Raw genomic sequence first — 20,133 nt, forward strand, 5'->3', positions numbered from 1 at the left:
GCGCTTGGGAAGCTGAGACAGGAGGATCGCATGGGTTCGAAGACAGCCTCAGCTACTTAGTGAGGCTCTTAGCAACTCAGTGAGATCCTGTTTCCAAATAAAATATTTTAAAAAGGTCTGGGAGTATAGCCCAGAGGTAGAAAGCCTCTGGGTTCCACCCCTAGTACCACAATAAATAAATAAATAAATTAATTAATTAATTTTCACCTATCATTTGCATAAATTATGCATCTGAGGTAGTATAGAAGAAATATAGATAGGGAGGAAATATACTAACAGGAAAGAAAAGAGAAACTATACATTTTATTTACTTACTTATTTATTTTTGCAGTACTGGGGATGGAACCCAGGGGCTTTCTACCTTCAAGCTACACTCCCAGACCTATTTTTATATTTTATTTGGAAACAGGGTCTCACTAAGTTACTGAGAGCCTCACTAAGTAGCTGAGGCTGGCTTCGAATCTGTGTGATCCTCCTGTCTCAGCCTCCCAAGCACTGGGATTACAAGCGTGCGCCACCACGCCCAGCCGAAACTATAACTTTAAATCTAAGAAGCTCTATGAACACCCTCACTTCTATTTGTCACACCTGTGTTCCTCCAGTTCTGAATTCATAAGAAACCCTTGAGCCTTAGAATATTGTAAATCTAGATGATAACTGCCTAAACACATTGCTAGCTTACACAATGTATTTTTTGGACCAAATAAAGCCAAAAATATATATCGTTAAAGGCTTATGATACTTATGATGTGGATATATTCCAAATATTATCTCTAACTGGATGAGGCCAACCTAGAGATCCTGAAAAAACCAGGCCACCCCTGACCTGCCCTGTGCAGCATAATTAAAAAAAATAATAATCTCACCAAGCCAACGTCAACCCCCACTCACTTCCTATGTTTACTGTTCACAACGTTTCCTTTAAAAAGAAGCTCATCAAAACAAGAAATAGCCAATAAATACATGATAAAATGTTCAACCTCATTAGCAATCAGGGAGATACAAATAAAAACTACACTAAGATTCCATCTAACCCCAATCAGAATGGTAATCATTAAGAAGTCAATCAACAATAAACAGTGGCCAGGATGTGGGGAAATAGGAATTCTTTTACACTGTTGAGATTGCAAATTAGTGCAGCTGCTATAGAGATTAGTGTGGAGATTCCTCAGAAAATCAGAAATGGATCCAGCATATGATCCAGCTATACCACTCCTTGGTACCCTTCCAAAGGGACTGAAATCAGAAAATCATAGTAAATATGCATATCCATGTTTATAACTGCACAATTCACAGTAGCCAACCTATGGAACCAACCTAGGTGTCCATCAACGGATGAATGGATTACAAAATTACAGATTATACGCACAATGAAATTCTACTCAGCAATAAAGAAGAACAAAATTATGTCATTTGTAGGAAAATGGATGGACCTAGAGAACATTATACTAAGTGAGATTAGTCAGTCACAGAAAGTTAAGGGTCGTATGTTTTCTCTCAGATGCAGAAGCTAAGGAATAATTGGGAAAAGAAACTATAACTCTTTGACTATAACTTTTACATGTGTGTATAAGTTGTGGATGGCCTCATTAATTAGCTGAAGCTAGCTGCGAACCTGCAATCCTTCTGTCTCAGCCTCCCGAGTACTGGGATTACAAGTGTGCACCACCACTCCTGGCCTAACTATAACCTTTACCAGAGGGACCTCAGATAACGGAGGACAGACTTCTGCTGAGCCAGGAAGGGGTTCTAGGGGAAGGGGTGAGGAGGATCAACGAAGGAATCATTTCCATTGTCATGGTATACATATGTGAGGGTACCAGTGCCAATCTCAATACCCTGTATGGGGAAGGAACCGGGGAAAAGCCCACCAAGCGCTGTGTGCATGTGTGCCGCCATCATTATGAAATGCATTATGATATGAGACTATCATGCACTAATAAAAATATAAAAATAAATAAGAGCCCGTGACGCCAGAGGGTGTCTCACTCTCGAGCACCCACCCTCCTCCTCCTTTTGACTGCATATCCTACTCTAGTGCTTGCCTCCCCTGAATAAATCTCCTTGCTTTCCTAAATAAATCATTGCTGAAGCCTCTTATAATAAGTCCTGAAATTCCTTTCTGTGGGATAAGTAAAAAAAAAAAAAAAAAAAAAACTGGTCAGGAGAAAATGTGGGGGGAAAGGAACACTTATACATTGTTGTTGCGATTATAAATCACTACAACCACTATGTAGATTAGTATGAAGTTTCCCCAATAGAGCCACGGTATGATCTGGCTATACCACTCTTTGATATTTTTCCAAAAGAATCAAAGTCAGAGCATTATAGTGACACATGCATACCCATATTTATAGCGGGACAATTCCCAACAGCCAAGTTATGGAACCAACCTAGGTGCTGGCCAGAGGATGAATGGATAAAGAAATCGTGGCATAGACACACAGTAGTTTTACTTGGACACAAAGAAGAACAAAATTATGTCATTTTCAGGAAAATGGACAGAACTTCCTAAGCTCTGGAAACCATTGATTTTGGTTCCTTAGTTTTTAGTTGTGTGGGCTCCCCAGGAAGCTGGCCCTTCTCAAAAAGGAAATTTATTGGGAGTGTTCTTGGGTCAGCACCACAGGAAGAAGAAGCCAGCAGATAAAGCTGGCTTTCAGTTAAAAAGAAAGGGGCATCTAAGCAGGGGCATCATAGTGCACAACCTAAAATCCCAGTACTTGGGAGGCTGAGACAAGAGGATCATAGGTTCGAGGTCAGCCTTAACAACTTAGAGAGACCCTGTTTCAAAAAGGGGGGAGGGATATTATTATCTCAGAAGTAGAATGCCCCTGGGTTCAATCTTCAGTATAAATACATAACTAAGTAAGTAAATAAATAAATAAAACTAAAAAGAGGGAGAGGGTTTTAAAGTTGCAATGACTACTCAGAGATGCTCTGAGGTCTGGCCCTCGTGGCGTGGCCCCAGGCTGATCATCCACTGGATATGGTGGGGCCTCAGGTGAGGCAGTCCCTTTCAAAGGAGGCAGTGAAGGCCCTCTGCCCAGAGCAGCCGCAGCTCAGGAGGAATCTCTCATTCTGGAAGGGACCTGTGGGGGAAGCGCTAGCAGCAAATCACAACACTCACAATTCAATTATTTTCCTAGAGTATCTTCATGCATAGGGAAAAAATGTGAGTATTCTTAGATTTCCCTCTTTTCTGACCAAAAAAAAAAAAAAAAAAAAAAAACCCACAAAACATGTTGTACATCACACTCTGCACCTTGCTTCCTTCCCTCAGTGTTCTTGGAGATTGTTTCTTCTCAGTACAAAGCACTCTTAGTTTGGTTTGGTTTGGTTTTTAATCAGTGCATAGTATCTCACCGCAGGGCTATATGATGGTTTGGTTGGTTTTTTGTTTACTTATTGAATAGGAAAAAAATGTGTGTGGTTCAAAAATAAGAAAAGGACAAAAGGTATATAGTCCCCCCTCTACCTACTGCCGACCTAATCCCCATCTCTCCCATAGGTAACCAAAGCGTGCTTCACTTTTATTTTTCTACAGTTCCTTTGTACATACACAATATAGATTTCTTCCATGTTTTAGACCCCCAAAATGACATATTGTACATTATACATACTAGTGTTTGTCTTGCCTTTTTTTCCTTGACAAATATCTTGAATATCTTTCACATCAACAATTCCCACCTTCTCATTTTTTTTCTTGCTGTTCCATTATATTACAACATAGGGCTTTCTCTCAATTTGTTTAAGCAGTTCTTTATGGTTGATAATGAAAAGTAATGCTGCAGTGACTAACCTTTCGTGTGTGTATATATATATATGTCTGTTTTTCTTTCTTGAAACTGCCCCCAATGACACACAGTTTATTGGCAGAACTGGAAAATCAGCAAAAAAAAGTGTGGAATGCTTCAGGAATTTATGTGTCATCCTTGCGCAGAGGCCATGCTAATCTCTGTATGGTTCCAATTTGGGTATATGTGCTACCAAAGTGAGTACTACAGATATCTTTTTTTTATGCATATGTTAAGTGGAACCTAAAAGAGGAATTGTTAAAAATGTGAAAGAAGTGAAAGGGAGGTTATTTTTATTGCCTGTAAAAAGATAGAACCAATTTAACTTATACAGTCCTCAGAAATTGTGAGAATATTGTGAAACATGAAAGTAGAATGCCCCTGGGTTCTAACCCTAGTGCCACACACACACACACACACACACACACACACACTCACACACTTTTTAAAAAGTGTGCCTTTTTCTAGCGGGGCGTGGTGGTGCACGCTTGTAATCCCAGCATTCGGGAGGCTGAGACCGGAGGATCATGGTTCGCGGACAGCCTCAGCTACTTAGTGAGGCCCTCTGCAACTCAGTGAGACCCAGTTTCAAAATAAAGAAAAAAAGAAAATAGGGCAGAGGTTGTAGCTCAGTGGTAGAATGCCCTTGGGTTCCAAACATCCCCAGACCCGAAAAAAAAAAAAAAAAAAAAAAAAAAAAAAAAAAAAAAAAAAAAAGCTTGCCTTTTTCTAAGTTCTAAAAGAGCTTAATGACAGTGAATTTGGAGACCTCGGGCCTAGCCTGCTATCTCCAACAGGCCTCCCACTCAACCTATCCTTCAGTGCCCCTTGTCCATGCCAGAGTCCTGTCTGCCCACAGGGTTTGCCAAGCCACTCCCTTGGCTGTGGTTTCGTTAGGTAATAGGTAAAGACTATAGGAGTACCATTCATCTGTGACTCCCCTGCATGATGGCAGTGCATTTGGTTACCTTAAGAAAGTCCCAGCTACACTCCTAGAGTGCACCCTGCCCACCCAGGCTGTCCCTGCAGCCCACCCAGGCTGTAGTGATTTCTCCACTTGAATTCAGAGAACTAGGCAAAATTGATGTCATCCCTTGCCATGGGCCTTTGTACAAATTAACTTTCCATAATTAATAACTGAAAACTGAAAGATAGTTACAATTTGTGTACAAAGCTGTAGAGCCTAAAATCTAGGTACTCAAAAGACAAGATTGTTTTAAAAGAGAGATAAAGTCAAACTTCCAACCTAGAAATCGTTTGAAAGAACCAGCTATATTCCTCCATCAGAAGTTTATTCTTTCTAGTGTCTACTCTATTATAAAAGTAAACAATACAATTCTGGTCTTTCAAAATAAGTTATATATTCTTGTTCAGAATCCCCTTAGTATAATCCCAATATATAATGTAATCTTGATACAATTTTAATTCCCCAGCTAGATAATCTATGATAGATATAGCCAAAAATACAACTTAGTGAGACCCTGTTTCAAAATAAAAAATCCGCAGGGGATGGAGCTCAGTGGTAGAGAGCCCCTGGGTTCAATTCCCACTAAGAAGGAAGGAAAGGAGGGAGGGAGGGAGGGATGGAGGGAGAGGAGGAAGTAAGCAAACATCTAATGAGACTAAGAGATTGTATATAGATAAATGCATAGGAGATTGTCCTTCACTTACATCTTCAAATTACAGCACTTTACGAAAAGTAGCCACAACATACACAGAGCCATAGAATTATGAAGAAAGCCAGTAATTCCCAGAATGTGAGGGTGAGGAGGATTATCTGACTTGCTGGTTTTCACACTTAAAGCTGAAGTTTCCTTTTACATCAAAAGTCTTTGCTCTGCCTTGCTTTTCTCTGGATGACATTTCAACACAGAGGCCAAGAGCCAGAGAAATTCTTCGCACAGTAAATATTTATGAACACATACTTTTTTTTGCGTGTTTGGGGATGGAACCCAGGGGCATTTGATCTCCGAGCTCTACCCCCTGCCCTATTTTTTATTCTTTATTTTGAAACTGGATCTCACTGAGTTGCAGAGGGCTTCACTAAGTAGCTGAGGCTGTCCGCGAACCGCGATTCTTCAGGTCTCAGCCTCCCGAATGCTGGGAATGCTGGGATTACAAGCAAGTGCCACCACGCTCGGCTGAACACATACTTTTGAAATACAAAGCACCCATCTATTATCAACTCGGACTAGAAAGATAAAGTTTTGATAGAATTAAGTAACAACTTCTGACCTGTCATCATCTTGTAATTTAAGGTACCTGTTGCCTTGCTGGAATTTGGTGGTGAGTGCCTGTAGTCTCAGTACCTGGGAGGTTGAAACAGGAGAATCTCAGATTCAAAGCTAGCCTCAGCAATTTAGGGAAACAGAGACCCTGTTTCAGAGTAAAAATAGTAAGGTCGGGCGTGGTGGCGCACGCTTGTAATCCCTGCGCTTGGGAGGCTGAGACAGAAGGATTGCACAGGTTCGAAGCCAGCCTCAGCTACTCAGTGAGGCTTCCAGCAAATTAGTGAGACCCTGTTTCCAAATAAAATATAAAAAAGGTCTGAGAGTATAGCCCGGAGGTAGAAAGCCTCTGGGTTCCACCCCCAGTACCACCAAAATAAATAAATAAATAAATAAATAAAATTTTAAAAAATTTTAAAAAGTAAAAATAGTAAAATGGGCTGGGGGTGTAGCTCAGAGTAGAATGTCCCTGGGTTCGACCTCCAGTACCACACACACAAAAAGAATATTATAGTAATACATACATATCCATGTTCCTAGAAGCATAATTCACAATAGCCAAATTGTGGAACTCACCTCAGTATCCATCAACAGATAAATGGATTACAAAAATATGAAATAATCTTTTTGGCATTAATGAAGATTGAACCCAGGGAAACTCTACCTCCAAGCTATACCTCCAGCCCTATTTTTTATTTCTTTATTTTGAAACAGGGTCTCACTAAATTGCAGAGGGCCTCACTAAGTAGCTGAGGTTGGCCACAAACCTGCCATCCGCCTGTCTCAGTCTTCCAGGCACTGGGATTACAAGCGTATGCTCACTCATCTGAACATATTAAATATTCTATGTATGTGATTGAGAATTGATGAATATTTATAAATAACAAAACCAATTGTCTATCAACTAATGAGTGAATGTCATCTTCACAAAATTAATATTCTTTAGCAATAAAATGAATAAAGAACTAATATATGCAACAACAGGAATAAACTTAAAACCTTAAATCAGGTGTCATGGTGCTATGATCCCAGCTACTTAGGAAGGTGAGACAGGAAGATTACAGTTCACAGGTAGTGTCATCTACTTAGTGAAGCCCTTTGCAACTCAGTGAGACCCTGTTTCAAAATAAAGAATAAAAAATAGGGCTGGAGGTATACTTCAAAGATAGAATGCCCCTGGGTTCCATCCCCAGAACAGAAAAAAAAAAAAAAAAATCACTTTCAGCCAACTGAAAGAAGACAAGTGAGAAAGACCACATATCATATGATTCCACTTATATGAACTTTCCAGAAAAGGCAAATCAATAAAAACAGAAAGTAGATTAGTGCCAGACTACAGGTTTGGGGAAAGAAATGGGGACTGACTACTAATGATTATGAAGCCGGGTGTGGTGGCGCAGGCTTGTAATCCCAGCATTCAGGAGGCTGAGACCGTGGTTCATGGACAGCCTCAGCTATTTAGTGAGGCCCTCTGCAACTCAGTGAGACCCGGTTTCAAAGTAAAGAATAGAAAATAGGGCAGGGGGTGTAGCTCGGATGTAGAGTGCTCCTGGTTCCATTCCCAGACGCCCCAAAAAACAACAACAAAAAAAAAACACAAAAACTAATGATTGTGAGATTTCTTTTGGGGGTCATGAAAATGCTTTAAAATTGATGTAATGATGGCTGTACTACTCTAAATATACTAAAAACTATCAAACTGCACTTTAAATAGGTGAATTGTGTTGTATATGAATTATACTTTAATAAAGCTATTTTAAAAATTAATGTAAGCCGGGCGTGGTGGCGCACGCTTGTAATCCCTGCACTTGGGAGGCTGAGACAGGAGGATCGCACAGGTTCGAAGCCAGCCTCAGCTACTCAGTGAGGCTTCCAGCAAATTAGTGAGACCCTGTTTCCAAATAAAATATAAAAATGGGTCTGGGAGTATAGCCCAGAGGTAGAAAGCCTCTGGGTTCCACCCCCAGTACCACCAAAAAAAAAAAAAAAATTAATGTAGACCCCCAACTCTGCACATTTGTCAGAACTCATATTTTATACTTATGATTGTTTGATTCAATTGCATGTAAATTATACTTTAATAATTTAAGAATAAAATAGCGCTAAGAATGCACACAATTGCAATGACCATATATATGGCTTGATTCAGAGATTAAGATCAACAATATTGCTGGGCGCGGTGGCGCACGCTTGTAATCCCAGTATTAGGGAGGCTGAGAGCAGAGATACGCAGTTTGCAGACAGCTTCCGCTACTTAGTAAGGCCCTCTGCAACTCAGTTGAGACCCTGTTTCAAAATAAAGAATAAAAACTTTCAAAATAAAGAATAAAAAATAGGGCTGGAGGTGTATGTAGCTCAGAGGTCGAATGCCTCTGGGTTCCATCCCAGACCTGCAAAAAAAAAAAAAAAAAAAAAAATCAACAATATGTGTATGTGACTTTTTAGAAATGTGAGGTCCCCTTAGACCAGCGTCCTTCCTCCCCATGCAAGTCCACCCCCACCCCCAAAGCACACACCCAGGTTTTTAGCCTAGAAACAGGTCTGCAACAGCAGGAGCTTATTTCCTTGGCATCGTAACTCCTCAAAGTGAGAACGAAGCAAACTCCTCCAGCACAGTAATAATTAAATATCACAAAAGAATCTGAGCAATGAAAACAAAGCATAAATTCAAAGTTTCTGGAGTAAACATCAGTGACCTTTGACTGCTTTCTGTACACATGAGAAAAGGAAGTGAGAGAACACAGTGGGAAGTTAGCAGTGTTCTCAGCGCCTGGAGAGCCTCCCTTCAATCTCACTGGCTCAGAGCATTCAGCACAAATGACTTCACCTGTCTTTCTTGGCTTTTTTTCTTTCTTTCCTTTTTAATGGTACTAGGGACTGAGCCCAGGGGGCACAGGGGCATTCTAATGCTGAGCTACAACTTCAGCTCTTTTTATTTTCATTTTGAAACAGAGTCTCACTAAATTGCTGAGGCTGACCTCAAGCTTGTGATCTTCCTGTCTCAGCCTCCTAGTACTGTATTAATAGGTGTGCACCACCACACCTGGCTTTCTTTGGCTTTTTGGACATAATACTCTCTTAATTTTCCTGCCACCACTTTTTGCTTACTTATCTCTAACTGTTGGAGTGCCCAGATTTTCATTACTAGTTATATCTTTCTAATGACTTCCTGGTCATGTGAACTTATTTTTATTTATTTATTTATTTATTTATTTATTTTTGCGGTACTGGGGATGAAACCCAGGGGCATTCTACCTTGAGCTACACCCACAGCCCTATTTTTTATTCTTTATTTTGAAACAGGTTCTCACTGAGTTGTGGAGGGCTTCACTAAATAGCTGAGTTTGTCCACGAACTGCAATCCTCCTGTCTCAGCCTCACAATGTTGGGATTACAAGCATGCACCAACACACCCAGCTATTTTTATTTATTTATTTTGCAGTACTGGGGATGGAACCCAGGGGTATTGTGCCTCCAAGCTACACCCCTAGTCCTATTTTTTATTCTTTTTTTGTATGTGTGCTGGTACTGGGAATGGAACCCATAGGCTTTTCTATCTCCGGGCTATACTCCCAGACCTATTTTATACTTAATTTGGAAACAGAGTCTCACTAAGTTGCTGAGAGCCTCACTAAGTAGCTGAGGCTGGCTTCGAACCTGTGCGATCCTCCTGTCTAAGCCTCCCAAGCTCTGGGATTGCAAGCGTGCGCCACCACGCCCGGCTTCTTTTTATTTTTTTGAAATAGGGTCTCACTGAATTGTGAAGGGCCTAAGTAGCTGAGGCTGTCTGTAAACCCCAATCCTATGGTCTCCGCCTCCCGAATGCTAGGATTACAAGACTGTGCCAGCATGCCTGGCCTACTTTATTTTTAAATTTTTATTTTATTAAAATTTGAGCCAGATAATCTAGGCATGGTGGTACACACTTATAATTCCAGTACTTGGGAGGCTGAGACAGGAGGATCGCAGGCTCGCAGCCAGCCTCAGCTACTTAGTGAGGCCCTCCACAACTTAGTGAGATCCGGTTTCAAAATAAAGAATAAAGAGCTGAACGTATGGTGCATGCTTGTAATCCCAGCGCTTAAGAGGCTGAGATGAGAGGATAACACAGGTTCAAAGCCAGCCTCAGCTACTTAGTGAGGCTCTCAGCAACTCAGTGAGACCCTGTTTCCAAATAAAGCATAAAATAGGTCTGGGAGTATAGCTTGGAGGTAGAAAAGTCCCTGAGTTCCACCCCTAGTACCACACACACACAAAAAAAAAGAATAAAAAATCAGGCTGGAGGTATAGCTCAGAGGTAGAATGTCCCTGGGTTCAATCCCCAGAAACACACACACACACACACACACACACACACACACACACACACACACACACACTTTTTACTGGTGCATTATGATTATATATAATAATAGGAATCATTGTTATTTACATACATAATTTGGCATTTTTTACCCAGTACCTCCCTTTCCCTTTTCCTCCTCCCATTTCCTTTTCCTCCTTCCCTTTCCTGGCCTCCTTTCTCTACTCTATTGGTCTCCTTTCTATTTTTAATTTTTATTATTTATTTTTAATAAATTTTTATTGGTGCATTGTAGCCATACATCTCAATGGGATAGAAAACTTGTGGAGATATACATGCACACATCACCCAATCAGCCCCTACCCAATCTCTAACCCCTTCCCTCCCCCTCCCTCCTACCCATGCTTGGCTTCTTGATTGACTTTGATATGTTTAAGAACACCATGTGCTTTAAAGAGTTTCCCTTATCCTCCCTCTTGTCCCCTCAGATATGTCACCTTCATTGCTCCTCTATAGGGTCCCTTCTTCATCTAGAGTTCCTCCTGTTAACCATTTCTCCCTAATATTTTGCACATTAAGAAAAGCATCTGATTTCTTATTTTTTTATGACATTTCACTGTAAAGGCCATAATTTTGTCCTCCCTTATGGCTGGGCAAAATTCCATTGTGTACATATGCCATAGTTTTGAAATCCACTCATTCGTTGAAGGACATCTTGGCTGTTTCCACAGTTTGGCAATGGTGAACTGTGCAGCTATGAACATGGTTATTCATGCATTAGTTTGGTATTTTGGTTTTCATTCTTTTTGGTATATACCCAGAGGTGGTATTGCTGGATCATATGGTAAGTTCATTTTCCTTTTTCTGAGGATATTCTATACTGTCCTCCAAAGTGTTTGCACCAACTTGCAATCCCACCAACAATGTACTAGAGCTTCTATTTCTCCACACTTATTCCCACTTACTGAAAACCTGAAAGCCAGAAGGTGACAAGATGATCCACTCACAACCAACTTTTTTTAATAGAGGTCACTTGGATCTGGAAATCTGCTGAGAGATTAGGTGAGGCAGCGACAGCTTCTAGTGCTTCCTGGCCACACAGCTGAAGAAACCCGCTTGCCCTTTACTGTGGAGCAGGCCCCAGTTCCAGGCCCTGGGCTGGAACAGGCTCCAGGCCCGGCCTTGCTGGCTCCAGACCTGGCCTCACTGCATGGCAGGCTCTAGGACCGGCCTCACTAGCTTCAGACTTGGCCTTGCCACCTGGCAGGGTCCAGTCCCTGTCACTGTGGGCAGAACATTTACAGAAGTTCATATATATATATATATATATATATATATATATATATATATATATACATACACACACACACACATATATATATATATATATATATATATTTTTTTTTTTTTTTTTTTAAGTAGGAGAAAACAGCACATGTCATTTGCAGAAGCTGGGAGCCCAATTCTCTAGCAGCAATGGCTTTTATCTCCCCACTGAAAGCAGAGGCTTGCAGCCTCACCATGGAGAGCGGGATCCGCTGCTTCAAGCACACCCTGGCCTCCAGCACAGCGCAGATGAGTGCAGTAGCCATAAGCTGAGGTCTCCCAGGACACCCGGTGCAGAGAGCCGGCCCAACAATATGGGTGGGGCTCTCTCCAACTTTCCCCAGACATTTTTCTTACATAGTGTGTTGTCCAGAATTCCTGCACTTGTGCAGCAGGAGCAGTCTACTTTTGGGGAGATTTCTTCAAAAATTCAAGGTGGATTGGATTGGATCTGTCTGCCTCTCCGTAATACTGGCTGCCGCTGCTGCCGCCATCTTGGCCCTCCTCCTAAGCATTTTTCGTTTTTCTTACATAGTATGTTGTCCAGAATTCCTGAGCATGTGGGACAGGAGCAGTCTTTTTTTTTTTTTTTTTTTTTTTTTTTGTGTGTGTGTGTGTGGTACTGGGGTGGAACCTAGAGGCTTTCTACATCCAGGCTATACTCCCAGACCTTTTTTATATTTTATTTGGAAACAGGGTCTCACTAAGTTGCTTAGAGCCTCACTAAGTAGCTGAGGCTGGCTTCGAACCCGTGTGATCCTCCTGTCTCAGCCTCCCAAGCGTGGGGATTACAAGCGTGCGCCACCACGCCCAGCAGGAGCAGTCTTTTTGGGGGGAGATTTCTCCAACCATTCAAGGCGGGTTGGATTGGACTTACCTACCTCTCCTGAATACTGGCTGCTGCTGCTGCTGCTGCTGCCACTGCCACCACCACCACCATCTCCGCCATCTAGACATCTGTCTCTTCTCTCTTATATTTTAGGTAGGATGTCATGGCTATAAATGTCTCTATATGTTGTCTCAATCAGATATTAAACCAAAATCTGATGTCCAGGGTTTCTCAGAAAAATACATGTCCTATTTGGCCGCTGCCATCTTGGTCCCTCCTCTCCTTTCTATTTTTAGAATATCCATCACCCCCATTGTTTTTTATACCTAGCTTCCACATATAAGAGAAAACATAAGCTCTTAGACTTTCTGGGCCTGTCTCATTTTGCTTAACATCATCTTCTCCAGTCCGATCTACTTTCCTGCAAATGATATAATTTCATTCTTCTTTATGGCTGATAACAATTCATTTTGTATCTTCTTAGTTTTACCATGTAGGAAGTTTAGAATCCAAGAGGAGGAATTACCTAGTGTCTGGTTCCAGAATGACAGGAATGGAGTCACAGCTACCGTCATGGGCTTTGCTTTTAAATATATATTTGGGTTTCGATTCATTCCATGCTGCTTACCATGTGATTTTACACTAAGGATTTAACATCTCTGAGGCACTATTTTCTTGTTTGTGAAATGAGATAACACTGGCTTAAAAGTGTGAAGCTCAGTGACTGACATGCAGCAAGAGCTTCATAAATGCTCGCCATTCATTTCATAACCTTCAGGGATTTCTGGTAATTTCGTACACACTCTAAGGAGTAGCTACTGTTACTCGCCTCTTGCTCTAGAAACTTGTTATTGGGTCATTTGGAAATCTATGGCTTATAGCCAGGTGCAGTGGCATACACCTGTAATCCCAGCTACTCAGGAGGACGTCAGGGGCATGGAAAGCTCAAGGTCAGCCTAGGCAACCTTTTTCAAAATAAAAAAAAAATAGCCGGGCGTGGTGGCGCACGCTTGTAATCCCAGCACTTGGGAGGCTGAGACAGGAGGATCGCACAGGTTCGAAGCCAGCCTCAGCTACTTAGTGGAGGCTCTCAGCAACTTAGTGAGATCCTGTTTCCAAATAAAATACAAAATAGGTCTGGGAGTATAGCCGGGAGGTAGAAAGCCTGTGTTATACCCCCAGTACCATAAAAAAAAAAAATCCAAAAAAGTAAAAAGGGCTAGGCATGTATCCCAGCAATAGAGCACTTGCCTAGCATGTACAAGGCCCTGCATTCACTCTGAAGTACTGCAAAGAAAAGAAAGAACAAGAAAAAAGGAAAGAAAGAAGGAAGGAAGGAAAAGGGGAGAGACAAAGGAAGGCCTTTAAAGAATTTTTCATCTTTATTTTTTGCTATTTAGAACATTTAAGCCAAGATATAAATATTGACAGATTACAATTTAGAAAACTCAAATCAATGTGAATATCACTAATCTGAAAGTCCAGTATCTCAAACACTCCAAAATCGGAAACTCCTTGGCAGCAACACAATGTCACAAGTGGGAAATTCCACACCTGACGTCCCAAGGCAGGCTACACTCAAAACACAGGTGCACTACTATGTTACCTCCAGGCTCTGTGTATAAAGTGTATGCCAGACATAAGTGAATTGCATGTCTAGACTTGACCATCACCAAGCGATCTCACTATATATATATATATTATATAATATATATCACTATATATATATATATATATGTAAATATCCCCCACACCTGAAATACTTCTGTTCCCAAGCATTTCAGATGAGAGATTCCTAACCTGTATCAGGATTTGGTTTCCACTCTAGGTTCAGACTCAAGGTGTAGACATTTTACTGTGTTAGGAATTTAAGAATCTGTATTTTGTAAAAGGTATCCTATAGTTCTGACCCAGGCCATCCAATCACACTGCGTCACTGAACCACAGTGGTCTTCACAGGGCCCACACTGGAATCCTTGGGAAAGCTGCACACACAGCCTGGTGTGAGACCTTCCTGCTGATGATTCTAAAGGGCGGCAGCAGGTGGATCCCTGTCCTGCGGAATGGAAGTATTGCCCCCTCTTCTGTGTCCATGCGATGGACTCCAGCAAGAGACAGAAAGCTAAGAGACAGCTGGTGTAAACTCACCCTGTCTCAGTCATGCAGGCGACTCTAACAAAACTCTACAACCTGGGTGTTTTATAACAACAGAAGTTCCTTTCTCACACTTCTAAGGATTGGAAGTCCGAGACCAAGGCGGGTTCATCGTCTGCTGAGGATTCACTCACTTGCTCGTTCATTGGTGGCACCTTCCCATTGTGTCCTAATGGTGGGAAGGGGCAAGGCCTTTTTCTTCTGTCAGGACACTAATCCTATTGGTGAAGGCTTTGCCCTCAAGACCTAATCTCCTCCCAAGGATCCTACTCCTGATGTCATCACCTTAGGGGTTGGGATTTGGATTCGTGAATTAGTGGGGAGGGACACAAATATTCAAACTGCAGAACACACGGAGCCCACCCACTCAAATGTGCCAGGTGGGCTTGGCTGTTCTCTTATCTCTACCTGTCGCCTAACACACACATATCACCTCTATTAATCATCATCTCTAGGTTTCAAATGGAAATGAAAACAAGATTCTTGTAGGAACAATGACCATGAAAAATTTTGTTGTTTTAACCTACCTTCCTTTCTTTCTTTCTTTCTTTCTCTTTCTTTCTTTCTTTCTTTCTTTCTTTCTTTCTTTCTTTCTTTCCTTTCTTTCCTTCTTTCTTTCTTTCTTTCTCTCTCTCTTTCCTTCTTTCTTTTGTGTGGTACTGGGGATTGAATCCAGGGGCATTCTACCTCTGAGCTATACCCCTCTCCCCCCTTTTTAACTTTCAAACAGGGTACCACTAAGCTGCTGAGGGCCTCGCTAAGTTGCTGAGGCTGACCACAAACCTGTGTTCCTTCTGTCTCAGCCTCCCAAATACTAGGATTGTAGACAGGTGCTGTGTTGCCCTAGTGTTTTCTTTATTTTCTATGAAAGGCTTAGGAAAATGAAGAATATTGTTCATGATGTAAAATGCAAAAGATGAATACATCCACTTATATGCAGATTTATAAAGATTTTTTATGAAAATAGGAGAAAGTGACATAAGAAAATATGTCAAATGACTTTATTTTTCTTTTTCAGTACTGGGGATTGAACCCAGGAGCAGTCTACCTCCAAGCTACATCCCCAGCTCTATTTTTTTATTCTTTAGTTTGAAACAGGGTCTCACTAAGTTGCAGAGGGCCACAGTAGTAGCGGAGGCTGGCCTCAAACCTGCAACCCTCTTGTCTCAGCATCCCAAGTACTCGGATTACAAGTGTGCGCCACCATGCCCGGCTGTCAAATGGCTTTTTAAAAATAGATCTCTACCATGCTATTGAGCATGAGTGAATTGTGTAATTGTAGAAAAGTAAGTACCTTTCTTCAAAGAAATAAAACTTGACAAAAGAAAAAAGAATGATTGGACCTTCGCAAGAGAATGCGACCTTTTTTTTTCTAAGCACGCTGGGGCATAGAAAGCACAAAGGCAAGAACAGTTGCCTGTTTCCTCTTCACGTGTGACATTTGGCTATGGCCCCACGGGTGGTACCAGTGCTATTAACCCCACACTTTAATGTGGCAAATATCCAAAAATTTGTTGGCCAGTCTCCTGCTAGAGAACAAGCCTAGTTTCACCCTTGTGGTTCTAGAGAGAGGCGGCACATGCCATTGCCAGCCAGAAGAAACCAAAGCCTTTTCCCAACTTTCCCATTGCCCCAAATGGCCCAGCCTCGACCCCCCTTAATGCCAGCCTTCTGCTGTTTAGCAGACAAGGAAAACACCTGAGATTATCCAAAACCTGTGTCAAGATATTGATCCCAACTCTTTCAGTCCATACCACTGCGATCACCAACAGAACACTCCTGGGGTCACCAGGGGAAAAATATAAGATTCTAAAGATGATGATGGTGTGGGTAAGAAGGAGGAGAATTATAATAAAGCTCTCAACAGTCGGCCATGGTGGCGCACTCTTGAAACCCCAGCATTTAGGAGGCTGAGACAGGAGGATGCAGATTCACAGACAGTCTCAGTTACTTAGTGAGGCCCTTTGCAACTCAGTGAGACCCTATTTCAAAATACAGAATATTTGGGGGGGGGTGGCTTGGAGGTAGAATGCCCCTGGGTTCCATCCCCAGTACTGAAATAGATAGATAGATAATAGAGCTGTAAACACAGTGAGAGTCACCTATTAATTTGTTCACATGAGCAAAACAACTTCTTAGTTTGGGAAAACCCACAAAGGAGAGGCTGTGATGTCATCCAAGAATGGCTGGTGGGATTTCCATTTTTTTTTCTAATTGCCACAGTTTCATGCAAGTGCACATGGAGATATTTATTTATTTATTTATTTATTTTTGGTGGTACTGGGGTTCCTGGAAGCCCTTCTACCTCGGGGCTACACTCCCAGACCTATTTTTACATTTTTATTTGGAAACAGGGTCTCCTAAACCAGCACATGCACGGCTGGCTTCGAACCTGCGCGATCCTCCTGTCTCTGCCTCCCAAGCGCGGGGATTACAAGCGTGCGCCACCACGCCCGGCGTCATGGAGATATTTATATTTATTAATGTGAAAAAATAATTTTAGAAATGTAATGTAAGAAATGAATGCTGGGCCCTAGATATCCCGACTATACATTCCAATTCTGGTTCCAGGCAAAAGACTGATCTTCAGCACAATATATATATATATATATATATATATATATATATATATGCCTCTCGTTTGCTTTGTCTTTTTTTTTTTTTTTTTGGTGGTACTAGGGGTAGAACCCAGGAGCTTTCTACCTCCGGGCTATAGTCCCAGACCTATTTTCTATTTCTTTTTTTTTTTTTTTTTTTGGTGGTACTGGAGGTGGAACCCAGAAGCTTTCTACCTCTGGGCTATCCTCCCAGACCTTTTTTATATTTTATTTGGAAACAGGGTCTCACTAAGTTGCTGAAAGCCTCACTAAGTAGCTGAGGCTGGCTTCAAAACTGTGCGATCCTCCTGTCTCAGTCTCCCAAGCACGGGGATTACAAGCGTGCGCCACCACGCCCGGCTTCCCAGACCTATTTTCTATTTTATTTGGAAACAGGGTCTCACTAAGTTGCTGAGAGCCTCACTAAGTAGCTGAGGCTGGCTTCGAACCCATGCGATCCTCCTGTCTCAGCCTCCCAAGCGCGGGGATTACAAGTGTGCGCCACCACACCCAGCTGTTTGCTTTGTCTATGTAGTGGAGGATAGTATCTAGCTCATTGGATTGTTGTAGTGATTATATAAATTAATTTATGTAACATTGTTAGCACTGTGTCTGTGCCTGGCACACAATAACCTTATTAGTCATCATTACTAGTTTAGGGTTCAATCCCCAATACCCTCCCAGACACATACTATGAAATGACATTTCAGACCCTTAGCATAATTTTTTTTTTTTTTTGGTGGTCCTAGGGGTGGAACCCAGAGGCTTTCTACCTCCGGGCTATACTGCCAGACCTATTTTATATTTTATTTGGAAACAGGGTCTCACTAAGTAGCAGAGGCTGGCTTCGAACCTGTGCAATCCTCCTGTCTCAGCCTCCCAAGCGCAGGGATTACAAGCGTGCACCACCATGCCCGGCCAGCATAATTTCTTGACAGAAGTAAAAGTCCGCAAATGGAAAGAAGGAAGTCTCCGAGAGGAAAGACCACAATGCCAATGACTGGCAAGAGCCTTAGGTCACCGATAGCCAAGAATAGATTTTTGTGCATGTGTGCATGGTACTAGGGACAAAACCCAGGAGCTGAGCTACAACTCCAGCCCTATTTTCTTTTTATTGTGTGTGTATGGTACTAGGGATTGAACCCAGTGGAATTCTACCTCTGAACTTTATCCCCATCTCTATTTTTTATTCTTTATTTTGAATCAGGGTCTCTCTAAGTTGCAGAGGGCCTCAATAAGTAGCTGAGGCTGGGCTTCAAACCTGTGATTCTCCTGTCTCAGCTGGGATTACAGGTGTTCACCACCTTGTCCTGCTCTAGTGTAGATTTGCAGGAAACACTGAAAGTCCTAACAAGACGTGTCCGTCCTTCCTTCCTTCCTCCCTCCCTCCCCCCTTTCTTTGCTCTACAATTCAGAAAGTCACGTGGCACACTATTAGCCCTCTTCCAGATGCGGCTGTACAATGATGAACTGCTTGTTGGTAGAATGAAGATGAGAATAAATCCTCAAAACTGACACAAAAACAGGACTTTAAAGTCAGCTGCTTTGTCTCTTAAGCATGGTGTGGTCAAGTTTGTCTTTGCATTCTTTGTATTGCAGTTTCTCGCTCTTTCCCCAGTTCAAGGACCCTACTCTTCATCCAAAGTTGCCCAGATCTTCCTTTCCAAACCCATTCTCAAAAATGATAAGCTGGGCGTGGTGGCACACTCTTGTAATCCCCGCGCTTGGGAGGCTGAGACAGGAGGATCGCGCAGGTTCGAAGCCAGCCTCAGCTACTAAGTGAGGCTCTCAGCAACTTAGTGAGACCCTGTTTCCAAATAAAATATAAAATGGGTCTGGGAGTATAGCCCGGAGGCAGAAAGCCTCTGGGTTCCACCCCCAGTACCACAAAAAATAAATAAATAAATAAATAAATAAATAAATAAATAATGATAACGCAAAAACAAGTGGCAACTCAATGTGTATCAAAAAAGAACATGAAGCGCTCCATTTTAAGGTCCTAGATTCACATCAATGCGTTTCTAATAACAAGCAAAGCCTACACCAGAGCTTGGCATGGTGGAGCACACCTGCAATCCCAGCTTATCAGGAGGCTGTGGGAAGGGGATTGAAAGTTTGAGGCCAGCCTAGGCAATATGGCGAGACCCTCTCACAGACACAAAAAGCAAAGGATCTGCAGTCTCTATCCCCAGCTTCGACCTCTCTTCAGAACTCAGATCCACTTTTCTAACCAATTGTCTATGTCAAGCTCTCTCCTGCAAATTCTCTGGCCCCTCAGACACAGTAGAGCCAGAATCTTCCTTTCTGAATTTCAGCTGGAAACACATTTCCATACCTCCATCAGCCCAAGCACAAAGTTTCCTCTTCACTCTTTCCCACTCCTCCTTACCCAGCGCCCAGGGTCCTGTGGACCAAGAGTCACAATCGCTGGACCCACACAGCCACCTACTGAGGGACCCCTCCGTCCACACCGTCTCCTACAGCAGCTCACATGCCAAGCCGCTGCCAGGGCCTGTCTTCCATACCAAGGTTTTCTGATCCTCTCGATTACGCTTACAACTTTTCAAATCCTTCCATCACTCACAGTTTAGCCCTTTGCAGAGTCCAAGTTTTTATTTCATTTATTATTTATAAGCACAGAAGGAAATAAACCATGATCACTCATGCCCTCAGAGAGTTTATAATTTTCCATAACTAAACTGTTGTTATTCAAAAATTATAAATGAGCCGAGCGTGGTGGCGCACACTTGTAATCCTCTCGCTTAGGAGGCTGAGACAGGAGGATCAATCGCGCAGGTTCGAAGCCAGCCTCAGCTACTTAGTGAGGCTCTAAGCAACTTAGTGAGACCCTGTTTCCAAATAAAATATAAAAATAGTTCTGGGGGTATAGCCTGGAGGT

The sequence above is a fragment of the Muscardinus avellanarius genome, assembly GCF_963383645.1.
Source record: "Muscardinus avellanarius genome assembly, chromosome: 4".
NCBI classification, from domain to species: domain Eukaryota; kingdom Metazoa; phylum Chordata; class Mammalia; order Rodentia; family Gliridae; genus Muscardinus; species Muscardinus avellanarius.